Below are 18,518 nucleotides of genomic sequence, written 5' to 3'. Positions count from 1 at the left end.
GCACACAGAAGATGAGATTTGTGTGTATAATTTGCAGTTTATTAACAATGTACAAAATGTACAACACAACCTGGCAACAATTTTTCAAAAATGACATCCTTAAACAATAAAAATTGAGAAAGGTCAGTGGAGGCGAGGGGTCTTCTTTCTCAGATAGATTTTCAGTTCATAGGGCTGTTGGTTACCTTTTGTAAAGTGCTTGGTGATGCCAAATGTCTTTCTGACATGCTCCAGTCCAGCCCTCTTGATCTAGCAAGGGCTGTAGATCTTGTAGGTGCCCTTACAGCAGGGGTTCCCAACCTTTTTTGTGCCGAGGACCAGCAGAAGTATAAACAAAAAGCTCAGGGACCAGTTGACAATTTATGTCAATTTTAATAAACATTTTAGAAAAAAACAATGCATTTTAAAATGCAGGCTATCATTGTTTTACTAACTTTACAATGGTTTCAAGTGCATATATTTATCCACCAACAGGTGGCGACTCATTTTACGAAAATAACAGCCTATTTCAATTGCCAGACCACCGCAACATTTTGCCAGCTGCTTTTTCCCCCAAAAGTTCGAGGCAGATGTCTTTTGCAGCGGGCAGTGTTAGCTCCTCTCCAATAGGGTATATGCCAGACTCATGATGACGTACTTCCGCTAGATTCTCAAACAGCATAGCAACATCCGGTCACTCGTTTGCCTAGTAGTCAGCAGCACAGCAGCCATGGCGTTCTTCACTCACTCGCTCCAGGATCTCCCCAAATTGACAATTAACGACGTAAATCGTTTCATTCAAGCATCGACTAAAGCGTCCTCAAGTAAAAAAAGCAAGGGATTCCAACTCTACGTTACCAGCTACATTCACAACTACGAAGGTAAGATCCGAGATTGTGTTATTAGCATTAGCATACGTAAGCATACGTCGGAGATATCACGTTTGAGTTGAAATGCAAGTTTTATAGCTTATGGACATTGGATGCATTTTTAACATGATGTGCCTGTCATTGCTGTTTATAGCTTATGAACATCGGATGCATTTTTAACATGATGTGCCTGTCATTGTTATTCAAACATTATTTCCATTGTCAGTGTCAAACAAAGATCCTGATACAGGAGAGATAACTGTTAGGGCTGCATGCTACAGATCAATGAGGAAAAGCCAGAAGCCCCACACTTTGAGTGTAAGGAAAGGTTATCCTGCAAGTTCCAGGCAGGCTTGTTGTTCATGCATGAGACAGTTCTTGTCTGTGAAATCAAGTTTTGTAAGTAAACTGTATCCTGCAAGTTCCATGCAGGCTGGTCATGTACTGCACTCATGTAAAAAAGTAAATTAGTTTGACGTTTTAAAACAGTGGTTTTTGAAGTGGGATTCAGGGAGTTTTAAAACTTGTCTTAAAATTGTTAAAATGTATATATTGTAACATATGTGTCTATTTTCAGCTTGTGCTGAGGGATTGCTGTCCTGTGCAGCTACCATGGTACAAGTGTTCCTGCACAGCAGGTGACGCTATGTCAAGTGATGCCATGTGCAACCATGTGGCAGCCCTTCTGTACCAGACTGCACACTATTGTCAACAGAAGATCACTGCTGTTCCTCCAACACACAGCTGCACAGAAACTGAACAGAAATGGCACAAACCAAGAACCATGGTAACTTAACTATTTATTGTGCCACTATCCTTTGATTTTATTCATGTATATTAGAATAGCTTAGTTAATTTTTTTTCCTTTTTTTTTTTTGCAGGGTGTCAAACCTGGTCCAGTAAATGATATGGTGATTCGCTCAGCCAGACCCAAGGAAAGAAGAGTGGCAGAGGGCATCAAGTTAGTATTGTTATTAGTTTAATTATTAGAATAAGTTAAGAGTAATCATGTCAGTAATGTCAGGCTAAATGTTTTTCATCTAATATTGTATTAATTCCATCTGTCAATTTATTTTTTCCACAGAATAAGGCCTTTCTACTACTACTGCTGTGTACTATTCAGAATCTTTTTTTCTTCTTCTTTTTTTCTTTTTTAAAATCTGTGGTTCATTCTAACTTTTCTTTTTCATAGGAGCAACTTGTACAGGGGAGTTAGCTCACCTCTACCTGAGCTTTCCACACTCCGAGTAGCTGAGGTCTACCACGATCTGCCCAGTGATATAGCGCCGTTGATAACAACTATGGCAATATCTAATGATGTACCTCTGGTTGACTCTGTGTTCGGGAAAGTGCAAGAAGGAAGTGTACTGTCCTATCACATGCCAGCAAAGAAAGTGCCAAAAACTTGTCCACACACAAATGCCCCTTCTCCTCCACAGCTGCCTCTTGCTAGTTATAGACTGGCACCCTCTCAGGTAGAGGCCTCTTTTGTCTTCAAAGAGCATCAGAAATTGCACATGAGCACCTTGCAAACATCCCTCCAACAAGCACACACCATAGAGAATTCAACAAAACAGCAGAGTTCCTGCCATGAGTGGCACGAACTGAGGCGGCCCCGTGTCACTTCCACCAAATTTAGAGAGGTCTGTCATTACAGGGGAGAGACATCTGCCAAAAATTTAGCCAAAAGGCTTCTAGGACCATCTCATCAGACTGAAGACATGAAGCGGGGGCTGGACAAGGAACCAGTTGCAGTGGAGGAGTACTGCAGACTAATGGAGGTTAACCACTATCCATGTGGTTTCCTTATCCATCCCGATGCACCATGGATGGGCTCTTCACCTGATGGCATTGTGTATGATCCACGGGGGCAGCCAGTGTTTGGTCTTGTTGAGGTTAAATGCCCAAATGTAATGAGCTATGTAGATTGCCCATACATTAAGATCAGTGAAGGCACAGAAACACAGAAAATCTCACCCGTACTATTGGCAGATCCAGGGCCAGATGTTGATTTCTGGACTTGACTGGTGTGACTATGTGGTCTATGCGCTGGAGCAGTGGTCCCCAACCTTTTCTGTACCGCGGACCGGTTTTATGTCTGACAATATTTTCACGGCCCAATCTAAAGGTGTAGCTGATAAAAACTAAATAAAATGACTGGCATTAAAAACGGTGGTATTTTCGATATAGTAGTAGTAGTAATAATAATAATAATAATAAAACATCATTTTTGAAGAAATAAAATGAAATAATGGAAATTGTAAATTACCTATAATATCAGTGTTTCTATAAATGTGTTTTTATGTTTGTTTTCTCATTAACGTTATTTAAAGCCAGGCTTTTATTTTATTGTTATATATTAAGTAGACCGATATTTAGTGCTTTTATTTTGAAGGCGTCTCACCGAGACCTTGTAAACATCCGGGGCTTCGGACTTTAACGGTAAAAGTTTAACGGCAGTAGAAAGTGTGTCTGAAAGACTAAACTAGTGTCAGGAATGCTAAAGTGGAGCCTAACTGACACAAAAAGCACCTGCTGATAAGGATTTGTGCAAATTTTATACCGTATTTATGTCCAGCTTGAGTTTGGTTACTCATGTATTGTGGTAGCTTTATTGCCAACAGAGCGACCAGCTGTGTCGGTCTGTATTTAAGTTAAATGAAACTTATATGAATGTAGAAAGACTAACTATTTTATTCCTTTATAGCTCTTACGGTGTGTTTGCTGTGTATTTACATCCAAGGAATAAAAACATTGTGAACCATCAGTTTGAGAGTCATCCAGCATCAGTCGGGGATTCTACAGAAATTATTTTTTAATAAATTTTTTTTTTTTTTTTCCCTCTCTGTGCGGCCCGGTACCAAATGACCCACGGCCCGGTACCGGGCCGCGGCCCGGGGGTTGGGGACCACTGCGCTGGAGGACCTGTTCGTTCAGAGGATTCCCAGAGATAAGGAGGTCACAGAAAAAATTAAAGAAAAAGTTGACCATTTCTTTTTCAACTTTTACCTCCCTGCTTTCCTAGAAAGACAGGGCTAGAGTTCCTCTGCAAACAAAAACACCCAACTCTCCTGCCAAACCTTCCAGAGAGATCCCATGGTTACAACCATATAGCACTTTCATTGTTTCCAATACATTTACGCCTCTATCAGTAATATTTCAAAAGTGAAAAAAATTATTTTATTATTAATTAATTACGACTTCATCAGGTTCTGTTAAATTATACTGTAGCTGTTTTATTTCACTAATTCTGTGCCTGTGAAATGTTACAATTTTATTGCACTGTGCACTTTTTTGTTTTGATGCATTTTCAGATTGGATTAAATGTTTTATGTTTCAAAAGAATTGTCCTTCCATTATACTTACCGGCTGCTGAACATTTCTGGTCCTGCCTATGTTCTTAGTTTTGAAATGTGGCCCAAATTAATTTTGTAATTGAATAGCCTTGGCCTATCGTAATCTATTTGTACATACAGGTGAAACTCAGAAAATCAGAATATCGTGAAAAAATTCATTTATTTCAGTAATTCAACTTAAAAAGTGTAACTAATATATTATATAGACTCATTTACATGGAATGCAAGATATTTCAAGCCTTTATTTGTTATAATTTCGATGATTTTTTGATTTCATGTAATAGTCTAATATTCTGAGATTTTTAATTGGGGTTTTCATAAGCTTTAAGCCATAACCACCAAAATTATAACAAATAAGGCTTGAAATATCTTAATTGGCATGTTATGAGATATAATGTATTCGCTTCACCTTTAAGTTGAATTACTGAAACCAATGAACTTTTGCATGATATTGTAATTTTACGAGTTTCACCTGTATCTAATGAGCTGATGCTGTTTTCCCTTATAAGTGTTGTATATAAGTTTTAGTACAATGTTAAGCTCAGTTTGCATGTTTAAGAGTGGCTTGAATCTCCAAATCTATTTTGATGTTACATGAAATAAAATAAAGCACTATCAATTCATTTTGAAGTAACAGATCATCATTGCTCCTGAATTGAAGATAAGGTGTATGTGTGGGTATAGGCCTAATAAGTGACACAGGCTGTAAAAATGTTTTCAAAAATCTTACCTCAGTTAAACGTCAAAATAATACAGATGAATAATTAGCATATGAGTGTCACTGCTTTGTTAACTCAGATAAGTGTTACAGATAGGTTAGGGGGACAAAAAACATAGTGCAAGTCAGGTTGGTCAGAGGAAATGTATTTCAATAAAGCAATATTCAATAAGTTGGAATTTTGAGGGTGCAGATCATTGTAATTTACAAGATTCATGTTTGCAAGACGCAAAATTAACTATGTACAAACTATGTACAAAATAAGATCATTTTCATTTGAAACAAAACAGGTATAATAATGAGTTACAATCATGAGTAATACAGAAGTTATCTCATTGGTCATTTACAGCCAGTAAACGTACTGTCAGTTATTCATTAATTCATTCAGCAATTACTGGAATAAATAGACAATGTGATTCAAAAAACAAAACTTAAAATACATTAACATCTTAGTGCTTTTCAGCCACCTAACATCAGAGCTGGGTAGTAACTACACCGCTACTGTAACTGTGTATATGGCTTCTTTGCCCAAGCCTTTGCAAGAGGCCCATTTTCATAGTTGGTAAGGAGACAAGCTACAGTATACAGCTGATTGATGTTGCCAAATAGCCGAAGAGGAATCTCTGTGTCGAAGAGCTTGTGTTCCTTCACTCTGCGTATGAAGCGCTCCACATGCACCCTAAGGTGTGCGATTTCCTGTGTTTCCCTGACCTCAGGAGCAGACATCTGGGATCTGCCAAAGAGAAAGGGTGGCCTGTAGATCTTACACGGCACAAACTCATCGACAAGAAAACCTCGGTCAACCATGATGGCCATTCCGGGTCTCAACAGGGAGATGATTCCAGACTCTCGCATGATCTGCTTGTCACTGATTGATCCTGCATACAGTGGAGAGATGAATGTGGTCGGCCCATGTGGAGCGATACCTATCAGCCCTTTGAGAGTGCAGTGCGACTTGTATGCAGAGAACACTTCACTCTGGAGGAGAGGAGATGTTGGGCACTGGCACCTCAGCTCAGTGCAGTCCAGGATGACAGTAGTGTCTGCGTAGTCTTTCTTAAACTCTGCTGGCATGTGCTCCTGTATTTTCTCTGCAGGGATCCATATCCTGATTGCGCCAAGGACAGTGTAGAGGAAGTTGCTCCAGGTTGTGATGATTCGGCTGACCGTGGACTGGTGAACTCCATAACGATCGGCTGGGTCACGTTGTTTGCAACCCAGGGCCAGGAAGTTGAGGAAGAGAAACAGCTCATTTATGGGTTGCAGGGATCGTGCCTGTTCAAAAGAAATTCAAAGTTACATGAAGTTTCTCCCAAAAAAGAAAGTGATTATGGAGATGAAAATCTAAGTCTAAACCGAGAGCTAACTGCAATTCATCTATCACCATAACACACATCTGCTAGGAAAATGTAGTAACACAGTTGGATTCCTGATCACTCATGTGCTCAGGCTGCTATTTGCTGTTATATTCTTATATGTAGCTGTAGTGATACTTTTTATATTGACCCTAGAGTTTACTGAAGATGTTTGTCCTTCTCTGTAGTATTGCCACAGCCTGGTGGATGCATTTCTTTATCTTTATACAAGTGTGCAAGAAGTAAACAAATATAATGACATTTTAATCTATTTCTTAATTCCATTCATCCTGATCTTCATCATTTGTGTTATATAAATCATCATGGAAATTGTCATTTATTGTAAATTGTGCTTACTGCTGTGGAGCTGGGCTCTGGGAAGGTTCCTTGGTGTGCATGTCTCACATGGACCATGGATGGTAACGCAGGCTCTATCAAGGCCCAGAAGCGCATGAGGCAGGAGTAAGATGCAAACCTTAAAAGTAAACATTTCATGACATTAACATTTAAACTTATATTGATGTTGATTATACACTTAGAGGTATGTTAATCACACACACACCCGCTCAGCTACTACTACTGACGTCAATCAACAATCACGGTTACATATTTATAATATATTTATAATATAAATAATAATGACAATGAAAGTAACGTTGCAAGGATCATCATTACTTTAATGCTGTAGCTGCAGCAGGCTTAACATGTTTTAAATGAGTCTAGCTTGAAGATAGATTATTTACCTGGTGAAAAACCGAATGTCTCGGTCTGAGTGGGCAAAACGGTGGATGCCAAACCGCTGCCTCAATGACATCCTCTCCATCTCTTCCCTTAAGTGCTTGACCTCCTCTCTGAGTGATTGGTTTTCCTCAAGAGCACGGTCCACAACTGCAGGATCAGGGAGGGAGGCATAGTCATGATCACTGGCAGGGTTTACGCTAACAGCAGCCGCCTCCGGTGGATCCTCCGGCTGCAAGTCCGCCGCTACCGCTGGTCGCTCTCTCCTTTGCCAAACCCCCGGTCTTTGTGGTGGAAGGGAAAATGAGTTCCATTCAAATAGTGTGGGCACGACTCCCTTCTTCAGTAGCCGCCGTCCTGCTGTTTCACGAAAATCTTCAGCGGTAAAATGCCGACTGCGAACCCGAGTGCGGTTGGTCATGGTGAAGCAGTCCCGGCGAATAGCCACTTTCCATTTTCTCGTAGTTTCAGGATCATCAGGCACAGAGTGAAAACTAATCACAGAGTTGTATCTGCTCGACGCCTGACACAGCGGAACACAGCAATGATCCGCTGTAGTACTACTAACCACTCGCTGCAGTTTGAATTTTTTCGGCTGAGCCATTTGCAAGATTCGTTCTTTAACTCACTGTAAAATACTCCGCGCGATGTTACCGGAAGTAGTAACCGGATGTTGCTGCGCTGTTTGAGAATCTAGCGGAAATACGTCATCATGAGTCTGGCATATACCCTATTGTAAAGGGCTTTTTAGCTTTTGCAATCCGGTGAGCAACGAGATATGAAGCCCTCGTTGCAGCGACGTTAGCTGATGTTGTGGCCTTTAAAACTTGCTTCTGCAAATCTAACTCACGTTTTTTCCTTTCGAAAAAATCCACTGGTTTGTCTTTGAGAGAAGGATGTTTTGTATTTAGGTGTCTTTGGAGCTTGGATGGCTTCATTGCTTCGTTGCCGAGCGTTTCTCCACATAAAATACATAGTGGGTTTGGCGCCTCCAAATCGCCCGTCGCAACAAATCCGTATTTTATATACATAATGTCGTACTTGCGATTAAAGCTTTTGCTTTTCTTTTTGGTAGGATTTTCCACTTGTTCATCACTATTTCTTTTACTTGAACAGCTAGTAAAGAAACGGCTCATGGAGGTTTGCTGAGGTCCGCTCATCTCTGCAGCAGACTGAACCTAACCTGCATACAGCACCTGTGCATGGCGCTGTTCAGTCCGGTCGGGTACCAGAACTTATTGTCCGCCAAGCCATGACAGGGCTGCCACTCAAAGAAACACATTTCGATTTATACAAGTTTTGGATGAAATTATATGACAAAAAAATTCAAAATTGTTTTCTTAAATTTAGTATGAGGTTGCTTTAATTATGTGGCAAATGACAATAAACACGAGAAAGATGGGTACTTCAATGAAAAATAGATATTTTATTCAACTTTGCTGCTGTTCATACAAAAAGTAAATAAAAAAAAACAAGGACAAGCACAGTGATCAGTCACTATAGACATAAATCCATAAATAAATAAACCCCTGTCCATTATTTTTCATTTTTTAAGGACAGGTAATTGTGTTATATAAAAAATAAATGATAAAATAAAATAAAACGTCTCGTATTTTTTCTCCATCAAGTCGGTAAATGGGTTCTGGATGGCAGGACGTACTCTGGGTTGAACTGGTATCATTTGTTGAAACCTGTCACCATCAACCATGAGAGCGGCTCATACCACAGATCAGCTGCAGTATTGAATGATCAGTGAGCGCAGTCGCCTGTTGCAGGAACACGTCTGCTTCTTTGGCAGAAAGGGGTCCATGGTGGCTCTTCATCGGTCTGCATGCATTTAATTTAAGATACTTTTGTCAGGCACAGTCAGGCATAACGTTAAAGCTCTCTTTTAAAGCCAAAATACACTTAATATCTTACAAAGGCGAGTCCGTTTCGTTCAACTGTCCGAGGTGCTTTTTCTCTTCAAATGCTCGTGCATTACAAACGTGCTCCGGTGATAAGCAAGGTCTCCTTTGCAAACTTTGGAAGTCTTCTTTTTATTCGCCGTATCCAGGCTAAAATGCTCCCGAACTTTTGAAGTTTTGTTACCCGCAGGCTGCGAGTAACAAAACTTCAAAAGCGGGCCGCAGCGGCGCTGAGACGCAAAAAAAAAAAAAGAAAAGAAAAGCTGCGCTGAGCTGTCGTGCAGCGCGGCTCTCGGCAGAGATTGTATGAGTTAAAGTGAAGTGAGATGCCTCACTCCATTGGGAAAAAAACGTCTGGTGACAATTGCCGACAATTTTGATTATCGCTTTTTGTCGACAACGTCAACAAAATTTCACGGCCCAGTAGTAACGGCTCTATGGCCCGGTCGCGGTCCGGGGACCGGGGGTTGGGAATCACGGCCTTACAGACACTTTCCAGAACTACAGAACTGAGAATTACTTTGGTGAACTATGGAAAGAGGTTGAGAAGCTTAGTGAGCAGTGCAAAATCAGTGTACAAACACACTCCAAAAGACATCCTAGAATAAGCTCAAGATTTCTTGACTCACTGGTGATGAGCACTGTAGGACAGAGAAACAGTGATGATGAGGCCTTCCCCAGATCACTCTTTTATCAGGTTATTGACTGTCCCATAACTGAGCTGGAGAGGCGTTTTTCAAAGGAAAGTTTTGAGATCATGCAAGGTGTGCAGTCTCTGAACCCAAAGAGTGCAACTTTCTTAAATGAGGAGCCCCTGTTTGCCTTTGCACAGACCTTTGAGTCAGACCTCAGTGACCTCAAACATGAGGTTCACCAAACCAAGCGACTTCTTGACAGGAGAGAGAAAAGTGGATTAGACAAACCATCTACTTTGCTTGATTTTATTGTGTTTCTTGAACCTTACAAAGAAGTTTTTCATGAGATATTCAGACTTTGCAAGATTGCTGTTGTCACTCCAATCAGCACTGCTTCCTGTGAGAGAAGCTTCGCTGCCTTAAAACTTATTAATAATAATAATAATAATACATTTTATCTGAAGGCGCCTTTCTAAACACTCAAGGTCGCTGTACAATGGTTAAAAACAGTGTAACACAGTAATAAAAGCTAGGGTTAAAATACTCAGATTAAGTTAAAAAAAACCACGACAACGACACAGTGCAAGTGGGGTCAGAGGCAGTTCTGAACAGGTGGGTTTTCAGTTTGGATTTGAAATGAGGGAGTGAGGTGGTGTTCCTGAGATCCGGTGGTAGGCTGTTCCAGAGACGGGGAGCAGAGCGGCTGAATGCTCTGCTCCCCATGGTGGCAAGACGGGCAGGTGGAACAGTCAGGTGGATGGAGGAGGAGGATCTGAGGGTGCGTGAGGGCGTGGCGACGTGGAGGAGATCCGACAGGTAGGGAGGGGCAAGGTTGTGGATTGACTTGAATGTTAGGAGAAGGATTTTGAAGTCGATTCTGTGTTTTATTGGAAGCCAGTGGAGCTGTTGTAGGACGGGGGTGATGTGGTTCATGGATGGGGTCCTTGAGATGCTGCAAGCACAAGAGTAAATAAACTTTTCATACCCTGTTGTGCTGCGGATCCCGACCGCGGCGGTCCCGGGTCCCGGTCCGCTCCCCCCCGCGCTGGACCGGGTCCGCCCCCCGTCTGGTCCCTCGCGCTGGACCGGGTCCCGGGTCCCGGTCCGCCCCCCCCCGCGCTGGTCCCGCTCACACACGCGCTGTCGGGGAGCCGGTACCGGGTTGTATCCGACAGGAGCTCCGCTCCGCTAATTCAGCTGCGCCAGTCCGAATTTCCAGACCTGTCTCAGCCACTTGATCATCATCATCCCTTCATCCAGCCCCCCCTTTTCATTCGTCCTTATAATGACTCCGGCTGGAAACGTCTTATGCAAAGTTTTTCTTTTAAAAATCACCATACAGTTTCTGTCCATCAGCGTGGCAGGCAAGCACCACATAAATGAGAATCTGTGTGTGTCGCGCCGCGACACACACACACGCAGATGTCGGGGATCCGGTACCGGGTTTGTAACCGACAGATTTGGCTGCAAATCTCGGAGGGGGAAGCTTATCCGACCTGAGACATACCCCAGAAATCTCTGCTCGCAAAGCGGCCGGGAACCAGGTCATCGGACCCCGCTTGGGGAACCAGGAAGTCGGGAGGAGCAGCGCGCATCACGCAGCTTTAACCGGGGAATGTGGACGGTTCCGACCGGCCGGGACCGGAGGAGCCCGCCTGCACTGGTAGTAGGGGCTCCCGGGGAAAGAGCACCGGCATTTCAGCCGGATCTGCCGCGGGGATGCGGCGATCGGACCCCGCAAACCCACGGCAGGTGCATCCTCGGTTCCCGACATGCAAAACACACGCGTGCTGCAGAACACACACACACAAGTGTGCTTATTTAAATAGAGCGGAGCAAAACTTAGTTTGATTGTATTTTATTTCACTTTACACATGAAGCAAATCCTTAAACGTTTTCATCTTCTGTTTCGCATTAAACAGCTCAGTGGATGGTCTCATTCACGTCCGCAGCTCACGGGGGCTTCAACCGCCCCCTTCTCTTTTTACCGTTCTCATGGTGGCCGGCCTTACATTACCGTAATTCAGGTGATAGACACGGCGCACTGTTTCATAAGACGCCCGGCACATTTAAAAAAATAAAAAATAAATAAATGTGCGCCTTATGGTCGCGAAAATACGGTAATGTTGTTGATATGAGAATGAAAAGATAGGGTACTGTCGAGGATGACACCCAGACTCTTGACCTGTGGGGAGGGGGAAACAGTGGAGTTGTCAATGAGTATAGGGAAACTGTCGGTTTTGGATAGTGTTGATTTAGAATCAATGAGGAGGACCTCGGTTTTGTCACTGTTTAATTTGAGGAAGTTGGAAGAGAACCAGGATTTGATATCTGTTAGGCAGTCAGCGAGGGACAAAGGTGGGAGGGTGGAGGTGGGCTTACTGGAGAGGTAGAGCTGGGTGTCATCCGCGTAGCAGTGAAAGCTGATGTTGTACTTACGGAAGATGTTGCCGAGGGGGAGAAGATAGATGATGAAAAGGAGGGGCCCCAGGACAGAGCCCTGGGGCACAGCTCAAGTGACAGGGGAAGGCTGGGATGGGGAAAGATTTAAGTTGAATGAACTGAGTGCGGCCTGTGAGGTAGGAAGTGAACCAGTTTAGAGGAGTGTGGGTGATGCCGATGGCGCGAAGTCTATTGAAGAGGGTGGGGTGGCTGATGGTGTCAAAGGCCGCACTCAGATCAAGGAGGATGAGGGTAGTGAGTAAACCAGAATCAGCTGCCATGAGGAGGTCATTGGTTATTTTTACAAGTGCAGTTTCGGTGCTATGGAGGGGGCGGAACCCAGACTGGAATTGTTGTTGAACAATGAAAAAAAGTGACTTGGTGTTGCCTGCGTTTGAACAGATTATGCTGGAGTAGTAGTTTGATTTGGATTTGGCAATACAGTCCCGGTAATGCATAAGGTGATCTTTGTACATTTCTCTGTGGACAGACAGACCAGTTTTACGGCGAAGCCGCTCGAGCTGCCTGCCTTTGGCTTTCATGAGCCGAAGGTCAGGCGTAAACCAGGGAGCAGAAAGGGTGAAAGAAACAGATCTGGTTTTTAGTGGAGCGAGAGAGTCGAGAATATCATGGAGTCCTGTATTGTAATGTGAAACCAGCTGTTCAGGGCTGGTTAAATCTGCAAAGTCCATGAAGTTGTCGACACTAGAGGAGAAAGAATCCAAATCTATGTCCTTAATATTGCGGAAGGAGATGAGACGTGGGGACTTAGTGGTGGACAGAGTGAGATCGATGTGGTCGGTGATGGGGAGTTCAGCTGCAGCACAGTCAGAAGGGGTGACACCAGAGCAGCAGATTAAATCCAAAATGTGACCTTTGGAGTGTGTGGAGAAGTGGGTGTGCTGCTGAAATCCAGAGCTCTCAAGACAGGATGTAAAGTCTCTGGTGAGAGGATGGTTTATATTGTCCATGTGTATGTTAAAATCTCCCAGCAATATTGTGTTTGGTGAGAGAGTGGAAAGGTGTGTGAGAAAAGCAGCAAAGTCATTTAAGAACTCGCCATTTGGTTTCGGGGGGCGGTAAACGGTTGCAATGATTGTGGGAATAGGTCCAGACAGTTGACAAACTGTGGATTCAAAGGAGCTGAAGGCAGGGACAGACAGCGGCGAGACTTTCAACAGCTGAGTTAGCCGACCGGGCTAGGCTGGCTAGGACGCTGTGGTTGGCAGATCGGCCAGTGTAAAGTGGGGAGCTACGGGAGTTGGACCAAATGGACTTAATTGGGTTCGAGGAATCCTCTCGGAAGCACCGGCGGGACCCCCGGTGAATGTATCTCCGCTTGGGCAGGAAGGCGATGTCCGGGTGGAGGTGTAGTCCAGTCGGCGGAGGCTCGCGCAGATGGAAGCGCAGTCTCAGGAGCTCCACCGCTGAGTATTGGGGCAGTCCAGTCACGGGCTGGCGAGCAAGCAACAGGAGAATCCAGGCAAGCACGGACCAGATGTAGATCCCGTCAGACCACATTGTTGGTGTGGACTCGGGCAACGCGAGGTGAGCAGGTCCTGATGGGGCTCGGTAGCCACCGGAGCAGAGCAGGTGAGCAAGCGTTGCAAACACAGCCACGTAAGAGTGACAATCGAGCCGTTTAGTTGTTACGAGTAAGTAGTGAGGACTTTTACCCGAGTGAGCACAGATGCACAGTCAGATGTGGGTCGTGAGACAGCGAAAAGACAAATAAATTTAGAAGTGCCGGTGAGCAGCGGCAGCCAGTCTAGGGTGACCAGATCTCAACAAACCAAATGTGGGACAAAGAGCATGTTTGTGTGGGACAATGTGGGACACCCGGACACATTACCAATACTGAGCGGTAGTCTAAAATTTTGACATAATGTAACTTAAAAAATTAACATTTCTATTACGTTCCTTAGCTCATAGAACAGCCAAAAAAGACAGGTACAGTATTTAGTTCAAGGAACTTTAATGGAGCACTTCAAGTGTTCACTTTGTCCATCCATAAACACTTTTCACTCAGTAGTGGCTATAACCCAGCTACTGCATTGCATTAACACAAAATAAAATAAATAATGAAGTAAAACCAGATTAATAGAATCAGAACCAGTCAGGAGGGAACAAAATACATTTTATTTGAAGTCTTTAAAACCATCCTCCTAAGCCATTTGCATTTCACTAGAAATTAGGCACAATGAAACATATCTGATAAACTCAAATAATATTAATAAATCAAAACCAGCCAGGAGGGAACAACAAATAAAATTCAAGTAAATATTTTGTTATGTCCATCACAGCAACAACTGCAGCCCACTGCACTTTAACACCACGGAGAGCAGCTGCATGGCTGAAACACAACAATAGCATCTTATTAAAATCTAGCTCCACATTGGAGGCCCACACTATTCTATTTATCTGTCTGGTGGCAGTCGTCTTTGGCTTTCAGCAGGAATAAATCCATAGACCGGGTTGTCTCTTTCTGAGCCACACGTTTCTTGTGAGTGTCACATACACTGTATCGCTTGACATCATATTCCCCGCCGTGTGAAACAGAAAAATAACTCTGGCAAAGTTTGCAGAAAACCCGCTGTGAATCACCTTTCACCTGTTTAACCCAGTCATATTTAATTTCCCAGTCTTTGTTATAGCTGCATCTCCTCTTTTTTGCTGTCGTTTCCATCATTTAGCCTGTTTCTCCTCCAGTCGAGTCGAGACTGTTTTCAGCACCGCCACCGTTGCGCGTGTACGCGCAGCTGCAGCAGCAACACACGTACAGGTTAAACTACTACACTTGACCACACATGTGCGCAGTTTTATTGACAGCATCATCCTCAAATAAACAGCCCCGTAATGACAGCCTTCTTTGTTTTATTTGCAGCCATTGGATAAAAGCCAGAGGTAAAAAAAAAATAAAAAAATACAGATGTCAATCAAATTGCGGGACATCATCTCAATATGCGGGACGCGGAAAAAGTGATGAAAATGCTGTGCAGTCCCGCACAAAGCGGGACATCTGGTCACCCTAAGCAAGTCGCGCCAGCGTTCACTCATCCGCCATCATCAGTTAGAGGCTGATCAACTATTAAAACTCACCTCAGGACAACAATGGCTGATGACAGGTTAAGTCACCTTGGAGCTCTCAGTATTGAGTCAAGGAGGGCACGTGCCCTTAACATGGATGACTTTGTGAAACATTTTGCGACTTCTCACCACAACCGAAGGATTATGCTTTTCTGAACTTGCATAAGGTAGTTTGGCACTTAGATAGTGTCTCTGGTCATGACTAAGCTCTTCACTATGTTCTACTTAGACCAGTGTTTCTCAATCCTGGTCCTCGTGGGCCCCCATTGCATTGACATGCATCTCTGATTTTGAGTGGAGTTTAAACCCAGCCATCTTTGACAACACCTTTTTCCAATTGGAGAAGCCTGACTCTGAGGCAAAGGCAGAGTCTGGTGCATTAGGCAGGGAAAAATGTCTACACGCAAAGCAGTAGGAAGAGTCCTTAAGGATGGAGTATTCAAGCCAAGAATTGGCTCTGTACCAGGCACTGCAGAATGCTCTCTTCCTTGATCCATGCTGAGTTCTAGGGAATTGTGTCAGACACGGCTGAACTGGACCCTCCTCCACATCTTTTTAAGCTTCCTAATAAAGTAATGATGGTCTCTATGACACAGGTGATAGTGGCTATGGCCTTCGACCCTGGCTGATGACACCACTCCTTCACCCAGGAACACTGGCAGAGAGGCGCTACACAAGTGCACAAACAAAGACCCGCAATATTGTGGAGCGATGCATCGGTGTAGTGAAGTCTTGCTTCAGGTGCATCGACCGTTCTGGAGGAGTGCTGCAGTACACACCTGAAAAAGCCTGTAAAATCATCACCTCAGCCTTCATACTACACAACATCTGCCAGATGTATCGCCTGCCAGTACCCAACATCCCTGACGACCACCCTGAGGAAGACGGACATGACCACCCTGCCCCATGTGAGACTGGCATCCAAGCTAGGAATGACCTCATTAGAAGGAGGTTCACCCAAGCAAATTAAAGCAAAATCTACTACACAAAATGTAAAATCACAATGTATGTAAATATCCCATTTGATTTGTTAGCAGTATAAAAAATGTTGTAGTTAGCATAGTAATATTATAGCATAGTAATATTTCAAAGAATATAAATTCAGACATTATTATACAATCAAATAAATTATTTAATATTCAATAAAAAAATTGTTACAAAAAACGACTTTTTCCAAAACATTTCATTTGTTACAAGAAAAAAAAAATTAATTCATTTCCTTCCTTTCTTTCTTTTTCATCTCAAGTTTCTCCTGAGCAATTTTTAACTTCATTTTTTTTTTACACACAGCAGCTCCTCCTGGATCTTCCTTATTGCTGAAACCTCTTTCAGCAATTCTCTCTGCAGCATCACCATCTCAGCGGTGTCAGACTTGGTCCTTGCTGGAGGGGGCTGGAAGAATAGGGCGCTAGGCAAAATGTTTGACAGGAGGTTATCCTCTATGGTCTGTAAAAACAAGTACAAAGAACAAAAACTTAATAAAGTTAGCTAGCTAACGGTTAACTGTTACCTGCTGTCACTGCCGGCGGCTCTCCTGTGTCGACGCCCCCTTGGACTCCCTCGACCGCTGTTTCTCCAATAATCTCCAGCACTTTCTCCTCCAGGCTGTCGACAAACACTCTTTCAGCTCCGCCTGTCTTGTTGATTAACCTTTTCCGCTCCGCTCCTTTCTTTTTTACCTCCGACTTGAAGTCCGCCCACTTCTTCTTCACCCCTGGGCCATCCCGCAGGCTCCCTCCCACCGCGGACACGGCTTCAGCAACTTTGGCCCACCCTCTTGTCTTATTTTCTGCTGTTATCCCCATATCACATTGTCCAACGAATGAATGGCTGGATGCTGGAATTATTTCTTCCATCACTGTAAAAGTTCAGCAATGCGTTCAGCAAAGAGTGTTATTCTTTTATCTTTTATTCTGAAGCATTGGGATAAAGGGCCTAGAAAGGAGAGAGGTTCAATATTTAGCTTAATGACACTCCAATTTATATTAGCTTTTTTATGGTTCATGTTCATGGACTACACACAAGAGTGAAGTGAATTGATTATTGTGTTGGAGTTTTATTGCTGCTGGTAAACTCAGCCTTTCCAACTGTAAGAGTGTTGTCGCTTGGAACAGAACATAAACCTTAAAGGGGACCTATTATGAAAAACAGGTTTTCTCTTGCTTTAACATATATAAAGTGGTCTCCCCTCAGCCTGACAACTCAGAGGAGGAAAGCAACCAAATTCTGCAGTGTCTGTACAGCCGCCCGGATGAGCCGTCCAGTGTGATGTGGATCTACGAGACAATAAGATTCTGCGCATTTTTGCAGAGGTGGAAAAAGTACAAAAATATTGTACTTAAGTAAAAGTACAAATTTTCTGCTTGAAAATTACTTAAGTAAAAGTAAAAAGTACCCATTAAGAAAATTACTTAAGTAAAAGTATAAAAGTACCTCAACTTAAATATAATAAAGTACAAAAAGTACATGGGTTAAAATGTACTTAAGTACAAAAGTAAAAAGTACAAAGTACAAAGTACAAAATTCAAAGTACAAAATTATTTTCAAAAGGATTGCAAGGAAATGAAGAATCCAAGAATTTGCTTACAACTCTAAATAATGGTGATATTATTCTGACCCCTTTAGTGTTTGTTTCCATTACCCCATTTTAAATTCTCCCTTTGCTCATCACTGCTGCTGTACCCCATTGGCCCCGCTGACAGGTCCACCCCCAGCCTGTAGTATGCAGTGACAACATTAAGCAACCCCAGCTGATAAAGGATGAGACTTTTGAACTTTTAAATGCCAAAACCACCTTAGAAGGGGTGGAATCAAAGAATGGTGCGCATGGACACGTGTCGGCTGCCGCTCAAGGCTGATTTATGGTTCCGCCGCGTTACACCAACGCAGGGCCCGTACCCTACGGCGAGGCTCTGCGTCGATTTAACGCGGAACCATAATTCAGGCTTCAGTCCTCATCGGTACTCGACGCGACGGCGGTTCCTCCGGCCTTCCGGCCCGCCTCTGCGGCGCAACTCTCCCGGGAGCTGCGGCTCCTTCTCGGTATATTCACGCGCCCCCCTTCCTCCCGTCCGCCTTATGTTTCCGCCTTAAATCGACGCACACCTTACGCCGTAGGCTACGGCGTAGAGTGTGCGTCGCCGCGTACCCTACGCTGTAGCTCTGCGCCGGTGTAACGCGGAACCATAAATCAGCCCCCGCTGTGCTGTTCTTTAATTTGTAGCGAGTAACGACGTGTCCAATTTTAAATGTAGCGGATTAAAAGTACGATTATTTCCTTGAAAATGTAACGAAGTAAAAGTAAAAGTACAGAAAAATGAAAGTATCAATAAAAGTACAAATTCTCAAAAATCTTACTTAAGTAAAATAAACAAACCACGCCCACAACTATAAAACCGTGTAACTGCATGAGCGTCCGACTATCGTAGCACT

This window comes from Cololabis saira, chromosome 7 (genome assembly GCF_033807715.1).
Source record: "Cololabis saira isolate AMF1-May2022 chromosome 7, fColSai1.1, whole genome shotgun sequence".
Taxonomy (NCBI): domain Eukaryota; kingdom Metazoa; phylum Chordata; class Actinopteri; order Beloniformes; family Belonidae; genus Cololabis; species Cololabis saira.
The sequence above is the reverse complement of the archived record's forward strand: the minus strand, read 5'-3'. Positions refer to the sequence as shown.